The following is an 11,019-nucleotide window of genomic DNA, read 5'->3' on the forward strand; positions in this document are numbered from 1 at the left end:
ATCTAGAACATGCTCTACCCCATCTATAAATCTGTCCTCACATTTATGCTTTGCTCTCCTTAATGACTCAGGCCCTAAGATTTTATGGTTTTTTTCCGTACTATTTTTATTGTTATTTTCAGAGTTCAGGCTCCAGCGTGGTTTCCCTTTTACAATGTTTTGCCCCCAAAAAAGAGAATTCTCAGGGCTGGGCCGAATTCTCCTGTTTGAACTTTAGATACTCATTTACTTTACCACTTTTTTTGAATGGGATAGGATTATGACTTCTAATTTGCCTCACCTCTCATCATCTGCTATCTCATCCCCCCATATCTTATCCCCACATATCTCATCCCTATATCTCATCCCCACATATCTCATCCTCGCATATCTCATTCCATTATATCTCATCCCCACATATCTCATGCCCACATATCTTATCCCCACATATCTTATCCCCACATATCTCATCCCCTTATATCTCATCCCCACATATCTCATCCCCTTATATCTCATCCCCTCATATCTCATCCCCTTATATCTCATTCCCTCATATCTCATCCTCACATATCTCATCCCCTCATATCTCATCCCCTCATATCTCATCCTCTCATATCTCATCCACTCATATCTCAACCCCACATATCTCATCCCCTCATATCTCATCCCCTCATATCTCATCCCCTCATATCTTATCCACTCATATCTCATCCCCACATATCTCATCACCTCATATCTCATCCTCTCATATCTCATCCCCACATATCGCATCCCCTCATATCTCATCCTCTCATATCTTATGCTCACATATCTCATCCCCTCATATCTCATCCTCTCATATCTCATCCTCTCATATCGTATCCACTCATATCTCATCCCCTCATATCTCATCCTCTCATATCTTATCCACTCATATCTCATCCCCACATATCTCATCCCCTCATATCTCATCCCCTCATATCTCATTCCCTCATATCTCATCCCCACATATCTCATCCCCTCATATCTCATCCCCACATATCTCATCCCCTCATATCTCATCCCCACATATCTCATCCTCACATATCTCATTCCATTATATCTCATCCCCACATATCTCATGCCCACATATCTTATCCCCACATATCTTATCCCCACATATCTCATCCCCTTATATCTCATCCCCACATATCTCATCCCCTTATATCTCATCCCCTCATATCTCATCCCCTTATATCTCATTCCCTCATATCTCATCCTCACATATCTCATCCCCTCATATCTCATCCCCTCATATCTCATCCCCTCATATCTCATCCTCTCATATCTCATCCACTCATATCTCATCCCCACATATCTCATCCCCTCATATCTCATCCCCTCATATCTTATCCACTCATATCTCATCCCCACATATCTCATCACCTCATATCTCATCCTCTCATATCTCATCCCCACATATCGCATCCCCTCATATCTCATCCTCTCATATCTTATGCTCACATATCTCATCCCCTCATATCTCATCCTCTCATATCTCATCCTCTCATATCGTATCCACTCATATCTCATCCCCACATATCGCATCCCCTCATATCTCATCCTCTCATATCTTATCCACTCATATCTCATCCCCACATATCTCATCCCCTCATATCTCATCCCCTCATATCTCATCCCCTCATATCTCATCCCCTCATATGGAGCCGCAAGCAAAAAGCCGGCATTGAAATTACCGTACTAATGGTAATTATGGGCATTATTTTTATTATTAGTAACGGTAATAGTGCACAGGCCGCGTTATTTTAGACAGTAAGGGGCATATTCAATTAGCTTTTTGATTCGCGGTAACGCGCGTTGCCGCGAAAAGTGCGCGTTCTTGCGGGTATTACGGTACCGCATTAACGCGGATTTTCGTTCGCAACCCTATGGGCTGCGAACGAAAATCCACGTTATTGCGGTACCGTGTATTACGTTTCGCGGCTGTTCCGGCGCGTTACCGCGAATCCAAAAGCTAATTGAATATGCCCATAAGGCGGCCAATTGAATATGACCCCAAGAATGTATGTTATCACTTAAATTAGATATCACTAAAGTTCTCACTAAACTTTTCCGATGAATTCACAAACATCGGACCCCAGTGCCTACCTTTAATGAAGCATATTCTATTTTGCTACCCAAGCCAGATAAAGATCCAGAATCTGTTTCTTCTTGTACATTACTCGATCAGGATTTGTAGCTTTTAGCTAAAATCATGTCAAATCGATTATTGTAATCTATTATGTCCTCTTTATTAACAGAATATCATTTGGGCTTTACCCATGGTAGACATGCAGTTAAAGGTATACGAACAGCTGTTGCTGCTGTGATATCATCTTTTAATATAAAAAACACACAGAACATTGCTCTGAGTTTCGACGCGGAGAAGGCCTTTGATAAAGATTCCTGGTCGGTTCTGCGTAGGGTCTTTGAACATTATCCCTGTACAGAGCTCATTATTAAGATTAAGAAAAGCAGCCCAGTTTATAGGTCCAGAGAAAATAGAGAGGGGTGCCCTTTATCACCATTACTTTTTAATTTAGCTATTGATCCCTTCAAAACTGGCATACTTTTCAAGGCATATGAGTTGGCAATACCACCATTAAACTCACGTCCTTTGCTGATGATCTACTTCTGTATATGTCTAATACAAGACAATGTCTTCAACCACTTTTTGAGAAATTTAAGCAACACAGGTCAGTGTCTGAATTTACAATTAATATAGAAAAAATTTAAAGCGGCGATGGCTTGTAAAGGCAAACTTGCCTTTACAAGCCATCGCCGCTTTAAATTTTAGCTGCCAAGTCGCCGATTTCCGGCGAGTTGAAAAAATTGCACTATAATACATTTACCCCCTGATGTCCAAATGTCCACCAATTGATGCCTTCATCTGTAATCGATCCAATCTTGTAAACTTTTAATCCAGATTACTTGGTTTTAACAAGGTGACTTATTTTAGGGGTTTTATTATTTTTACTAGACTAATGTGGTTTTAATGATTTGTGGTTTTTTTTTTAATTTTACTTTGTGGGTAAAGCACCATGGGTATGCTGGTGCTTGTAGTTCTATAAGCACCACTATGCCTAGACTGTTAATGGCAGCCCAGGCTGGCTGGGACTTGTAGTTCCATAAAGTAAAATGGTGTTTTCACTATTTTTACATATTTTATTACCCCACACCCACCCCCCAGGGGTGTGGGAAGAGCCCTTGTGGTTTCAGCACGGGGATGGGTGTCCCTGTAGGGGGGAACTGCACAATTTTTTGCAGGATCCACTTCATAAGGAATCCAACCTGGTGCTGAACATCCTGGGGTTGGTTTGTCATTATGGCAGGGGAACCCCCTGCTATAGTGTCAACAACCCAGACTAGTTTGCCTTGTGCTGGAGTTCATAAAATCGGGGGGAACACCATGCTTTTTTTCCTCCGAATTTGCGGCAACCAGCAATAGGCTGGCAGCACTAGGGTTAATAACATTAGGAGGGGGGGACACCACACTTTTTTTTTAAAATCTATCTTTTACACTGTATAGAGCCGGCGGGTCGGGCGGCAAATAATCCTGCAATTTAGACTAGCCCCAGAGCTGGAGCAAGAAATACAGCAGAAAATCAAGTTACTCTAATGGCCGTAGAGCTTGCTACGGCCGTGGCTGCGTGCACTTGAATTTGGCATGCCCCTACTGTACATTGACTATGGCAGAATGCCCCCTCCCCACCCAGGTCACTCCTCAATGTAGCAGACAGTAGCAACTGTCCCTTGCGCTCATCAGCACATGGAAAGAGCCTGCATTCACCACTGTATCTGATGGTTCTGGGCATACGCAGGGTGATTTTGCACATGATACGCTCAAAATCATCAGATACGTACTTACATGAATCAGACCCTGTGTGTATTTTCTTGTATGCTGTGCTGCAATAAATCAGACATTTCAACTAACCTTAAGGTCACAGGCCAGAAGGCATTTAGTCCTTAATTTGTTTTTACCTTATTGTATTAAACCAAGGTTAGTTTAAAGAGTAAATTGCATTAAAAGTATAGGAGTAGATCATGATTGCACTGATAACTGGACAGTGACTTGTCATTCATGTATAAAGAGAACTGCACAGTTTAATTTGCAAAAGGTTTTTTCATACCATTCTATTTGCAAACAAACACACCATGGCCTTGGATTTTCTAACACCATTGTCACCTTGCAGTTTACACATAAAGCAGATTACAGTGAAACCAGAATTTCTGTGGAGTACTCACTTTGATTGCCTAGCCAAACACTTACAATATAGCATACTACTTCCATATAATATAGCAGCTACTTCTATGTGTTCTTACAGGTTTCATTTTGCTTTTTACTTTGGCTACTTTTGCATCATCACGCCTCACCCGCCTCTATACAATGATGCCAAATGCTTCATCAGGCCCCGCCTACTGGCCAACTGCGCTGGTTAGGATCTGGTCTACTGGATCTCTTCATTTAGACGCAATGAGTATGGTCAAAGTTGATGTCTGGTGTTGAGGCAGACCATCAGTATTATGCTTGTAGACACACAATACACATGTTAACCGTGAGGTCATGTGCTCAAAGACCCCTGGTTGCATTTGTGAATCCTGGTCTTTCAACGCTTTTTTTTAATGTTTTCATGAGGTCATTTACCCATACATGACAACAGCAAGCCTTGACATTTTTCCCATTTATTTTGTTATAATATCCAATATTAATATATCAGGTTGTCTTTCAAAATTTTAAGGGGCCCCTGGATATAGCTGTCAAACTGGGGCTTTTTAATTTAAATATGAGGCTATTAGATATATGGGGCCTGATTCATTATGGAACGTAAGCGCAGGTACATTCTGTTTTTCGTGTAAAATCGCTCTGCCCATGCCCAGAACCAGACCATATGTCAGTAAACGCAGCAACATCCAATTCATCTTTGAACGCAAAGGACACTTACTACAGCTTATGATTTCAAGAGCAGAATGGACAAGGGAATGGGTGTATGCATGTAGTCAATGTACATATAATACCCCCTTTTTCTGTCATGGGAGTGTGTACAGATGTGTGCTTTTTCATATAATATTAACCTTTACCTTGATATCTTCTTGCGCAGTGCCTTCACCTTAGTCAGGGTTCAGTAGGTTCTTCATGGGGTAATGTTGTTGGAATAAGCAACACCAGAAGGAGACTAAGGAATCTGCTGCTCCCTTACTTAAGGCCACAGACACACAAATAAAATATTACCACACCAGGCAGCCTTTAGACGCCACACTGGCACGTTTATTAATGGGCACAAGCTTGTAAAGGAATTTTGTAAGTTTTATATCAAAATTAGATGTCTTTCACTTATAATTTATGAAAAACACTGTTTAGTATCTATTGAGAGAGAGAGAGAGAGAGAGAGAGAGATGCTCCTCCTGCACTGTTCCAGTCCCCTTAAGCTCCTCATTATGTCTCTCTCCTCAGACAACACTTGGGGGCATATTTACTAAACTGCGGGTTTGAAAAGTGGAGATGTTGCCTATAGCAACCAATCAGATTCTAGTTGTTATTTTGAAGAATGCACTAAATAAATTAAAGCTAGACTCTGATTGGTTGCTATAGGCAACATCTCCACTTTTACAAACCCGCAGTTTAGTAAATCTAGTCCTTGGTTCCTGTAGACTGTCCTTACTCCACAATAAAGTCGGCTTATACTTTATACTTTTGCTACATCCTCTCTCCCCTGTACATGACATGTAGTGACTTTGATAGCACATGTTCATCTCCATGCAGATATATGGACCTTTTCACATGCAGTAGATAGTACAAAAGCAATTTACGCAGCCTCTCACCAATATAACTCAGTCTCTTTCCCCTAGCTGACTGTCCCCAGGGCCGGATTAACCATAGGGCTAACAGGGCTACAGCCCAGGGGCCTATGGCATCTAGGGGCCCTTGAAAGTGGCCAGCAGCAGTATTGATCGGTCGGGGGCGGGGGCACCCCCGGCGCGATCAGTGTTGCTGAGCACTTTCCCTGCAGTCCTTCTCCGGCGCGATGTAGTCTCCTTACTGAGGAGATCTCGTGAGTCTCACTCTCACGAGATCTCCTCAGTAAAGAGAGCACAGCGCGCCGGAGAAGGAGGTAAGTGCCGGGAGGGGGGGGGGGGCGGGGGCGCGGGCAGCTTCGATCATGGGGGGTACCCGCAATAAGCTCCGATCACGGGGGGGGGGGAAACCTCACGAGCGAATGGAGGCCCCCTTAGCCCAGGGGCCTCCATTCCCTTAATCTGGCCCTGACTGTCCCTGCACTTCACCCTTGTTATTATATCTCAGTCCAGCAAAGGAGCAGAACTCAATATTCTTCAGGTGTCACCATCTATTCCCTACCTGACTAAAAATCAATGGTTCAGTGAAATAAACCTTGACCCAGGACAGTAAGTACATAATTGTGTCTGAGGTAGACCTGGACCAGACACATGTACACTTGTACTACAAGGTATCGACAAGCGCAGGGCCAAAACTAAACTTTTCTAGGAAGAACAAAGATAGTGTAACCGTGGAGCGCTCCTGAAAGGTAGCAGCCTGAAATGGAAATTGGGTTTGTCACCCACAAACCAATAAACTCAGACCAAGATAAAAAGGATATATATATACATCTCTAGGGGCTACCTTAAACACCTTATAAACAATGTGTAAACAAAGTACATAGGACTAACACAAGCACTATCTAGCTACTTCTGATTGCAGACTGACCTCTCCAATATATATTTTAACAACAGCAATGGAAAAAGTGCAGCAAAATGTGAGTTAGCAACAGAGTCAGTCAAGCCAGCACAAGTTAAAATCATTGTTTTTCATTGTATTCCCAATGAATGGACCACTGCACACAACACCTATTATAATCAAAGTATTAATAATATAATTATGAAAGCTGGGCAGTGTGTCCTCCATCTACTTATTTACACAGTAGGGGGAACTATATATTGTTCTTCAGATTATTCAATCCGTTTCTTCTATTAGCCAGTTATATTAGAAGTTATACATTTTATGAAGATAGCACTGTTAATAGTGCATTCTGAAAGCACTACGTGGCACATGGCGGAGAACTGAGTTCCCCCTTAGCAACCAACAGTGACTTTACTTGAAAATCGATACTGAGGACACTCAACTGGAGAGTATCTATCAGTAAGCAGGTACACCCCGTTAGCATATCAAAAGCAAAGGACTGCTGCGTGTAAATACATCCAGCTGCGAGTTTCCGGGGAGTTTGAAAAGTGGAAATGTTGCCTATAGCAATCAATCAGATTCTAGTTAGCATTTATTTAGTACATTCTACAAAATGACAGCTAAAATCTGATTGGTTTCTATAGGCAACATCTTCACTTTTCAAAACCGCAGAAACTCCCAGCTTGATACATTTACCCCCTGGTGTTAGATCTATGCTATTCTATTAAAGAAATAACATTTATTTTAAAAACTGTTGTAAGTTATTTCAATTGCAACTACTCTCTTGATGAGAAATAAATTGTCCCAACATACTTGGAAGTTATACCATTTATGATTCCTGGATTTCAACAGCATTGTGTCTACATAACTGGATGGTAGTGAATCATTATTTTACAAGGATTTGAGTTAATATGAGATAACACCTGTGTACACATTTACATGACTTTTTATTATCTCTGATTCATACCATGTGATGTTTGCAGTAAATCTGCATTGTAGTAACAAACAAACAAAAGTGTAATAAGAAAGATAAAACAATATCATTAACGTGGATGGCGAAGGTGGACATAGCGACTAGATGTTTATAAAGTTTAAAACTTTTGCCGTCTTAGTAAGAAACTGATTTCTGATTTTCTTTTTTTTAATATTCCCCTAGAAATGTACATTATCAGAGGCTGGCTGGGCTGGGGGACAGAGGGCCCTCTGTCCCCCCCTTGGCCGGTCACAGGACTACCTGCATTTTTTTTTCCCTTTACAATGTTCCTAAGATACTGTTGAGTGGAGTCTCGTTCCCTGGGCTAAAATTTGCATCCCACACCCGATATGTAGTAACTCAAACACAGCATTTAGCCAAATTAATTTTCACAAACATTTCAATGTTTAATGACTATTTTATTGCATTTTATATTCAACATATCATAAAAAAAATAATTAAAAAGTCACATGACCATTGTTATGTGCATATTGTCGCTAACCAATAACGATTGTCGAACCTCGATTTGTGTTTCCAACTCACAAAGATTTATTCGCAAATAGTAGAATAATATGCTCAAGCGAAGTGATAATAAATACAGCCGTTACTTATTGCAGGCGCTCTGGATCCAGTGTGCAAAATTCAATCCTGAAGTCTGGGGACAAGATGTCTGAACACTAGATGTGAAGCTGCTGCTTATATACACACAAAAATACAGTAACACAATGAAGATGGTATAGCTTGCATCTATTGGTCCAGGTCTCAGGAAGGTCCAAAGGGATGTCAATCATTGGCTAGTTCATCCTAAGGAATCCAAAGGAGGGGGTCACCTCTCCAGGGGGTATGCTCTGCTCTTCCCGCCAAGATTCCTTAGTCTTAAGTAGTTCATAATTCCCTATCATTCATAACTTGTGTATGCACTCTGCGATTCCTTCGCAGCGTGAACCAAACAGTAGCAAATGTTAAGAGGTTTATTATGATACCACACATGATATGATTCCTTCAACCTGTTCCATATATTTCACTAATGTGCATATAACTTATATTATAACACATAAACACTACTATATTTCGACATAACTGACTATGTGTTGCAACTACCATTAATGTGTACTATTTTATAAGTATGCGTGTTTGTGCGAATGTATGGTAAAAGACCAATTACTGTTGCTGCCACGTGTAGTGGATGCGTACGCCCTTTCACGCCGTAGCGTGCCCTTGTACGTCGTAGCGTACCGTACGCATCTTTTCAAAGACAACCAAGTTTGCTCGACTTTAATTGAAATGAATTTATCCAATTTGCTGACTTCGACAGCTCCACCCTTTGATAATGTAATAAACTATCACCCAATCACCGTTTCAAGTTCAGGATTATACAATACTTCTCGGTATCTGGTACCACCCTTTCAGTCTCTTTCTCAGTGTTACTCCTATGAGACCATTTTCCACACTTCAACACAGTAGGAACACATTTGACAACTAAACCAATTGCTAAGATTACACCCAGTATAAGGAGAAGGAGCTTACCTACACTAGCAACCATTTCCTGTACCCACTCCCCCAGACCGGAGAACCCTTTCACAGGGTTCAACCACGAGAACCAACCCGCCACCTTTTCCCCGACCTCATATAACGAAGAATTATGGCTCTTTCGAAATTCCCATTTCAGCTGCAAAATTTCATCCATCTTCCGGTCTATAACCTCTTTAGGGTCGTCCGTATTATTAGTGATGTACGTGCAACATTTGACACCGAACTGGGTGGCCAGTGTCACACAGTACCCACCAGTAATAGAGGTGAGATAATTTAGTACCAGTCTATGTTGCACCAACTCCTTCTTGTACGCTTGTAGCTCCCTTCCAGTATACCTTAAAGTGTCATCATACATCTCGCTGATATCTATTAATTTAGCTAGGTCTTGGATATATTTAAAGTTTAATGTTCCCCGAGCGGTCCTGGTGAGGTCTAGAGCAACCATATCTTGAAAACCAGCAGTTTCACTAATCAATTTTGTAGCTATGGGTTCCTCACCAGGAATCATATTTCTCTTGCCACGGTGTTCATACTGTGTGTGTATGTATGGTGGTGATGTAGTCTTGTGAATACCAACCATTTCTTCATGAGTAATAGTCATGATTTCAGGAACCAGTTTAGCTAAGAAACACAAGCCTTTGGAACTCGGAGTCACCCAGGAATAAGCTTTCCTCCCACAAACAAAATACACATCATCAGGGAGAACATAAGGAACAGTATGCCCATGAATTATATCACACAGAGTTTTGATAAAACTACCCATGCCTAGTGTCTCCATTTTCTCTAGACACGTGTCGGCATTAATGACATTTTTACATTTATCTGCAGAGACTTTTCCAATGGATACCTTCTTATGTTTGGTTATACGCCCTAATTTGTGACTTCCATCAACATTTCTGCCTAGTAGTGACCTTGTGAGTCTCCCTCTAAAATGAGTGTGGCGAGCCATTGTCTGATCTGATAGGTCAGCCCCCCAATTCTCCAGGCGCTTTGCATGAGATATATTTAGGCACAGCAAAGATCTGCCTCTGGAGTATTGTCGAAGCGTCAGACTAGGGGACCTAGTGTTATTGTACCTCCCGTCTATAGGCCTCCCACCCCTCAATTTGAGTACTTCAGATATGTTTAGAGGGAATGGCACTAGTCCTATATTATGCTGCCCTTGCGGCACGTGAGAGCACACCCAACACTCGGTTTGGTTTAGCACCTTACCCACCAGGGAGTGATAATCCTCCAAAGGATGCCCGCCTATATTCAGAGTACTGGGGGACTGGCATCGTTGGATGCATCTCTCTTCAACTAGGGAGTCGCAGAACTTGCAGATACAATACTCATCAGACAATAGCCCCTCACACTGCCTCCGAGTTCCTGAGTTAGCAGACCTTTTCATAACCCCCGGACCAAGTTTGATAATGGGCTGCTCTGAGTATCCTAATAACTTTTCTTCTGCCTCCATTTCATCCGTATCACTCCCAGAACTCTGCTCCGTCCTCCATCCTCCTTCACAAAAATAGAATGTCCTAAAAAAAATAAAAACAAGGAAAATCCTGGAACAAAAGAAAAACAAAAACTGCCACTCCATCGCTGGAAAGATAGTTCTGGGGCAACGTCTCTGGTTCAGGCGTCTCGACTGCAGGCTTTAGGTCTCCCGGAACAGACTCACGAGTGACAGATCTATGTCGTTGGTCTTAGCTTTATCTTGCACTTTCTCCGGATTATGGACTCTCCTGCAGTGGGTGGAATGGACCCAAGTGTCTCTCTCTGCAACCTTCAGTGATGTAGTACTGGTCAGCAGCACTTGGTACAGGCCTTCCCAACGGTC

The sequence above is a fragment of the Mixophyes fleayi genome, chromosome 2 (assembly GCF_038048845.1).
Source record: "Mixophyes fleayi isolate aMixFle1 chromosome 2, aMixFle1.hap1, whole genome shotgun sequence".
NCBI lineage: Eukaryota > Metazoa > Chordata > Amphibia > Anura > Limnodynastidae > Mixophyes > Mixophyes fleayi.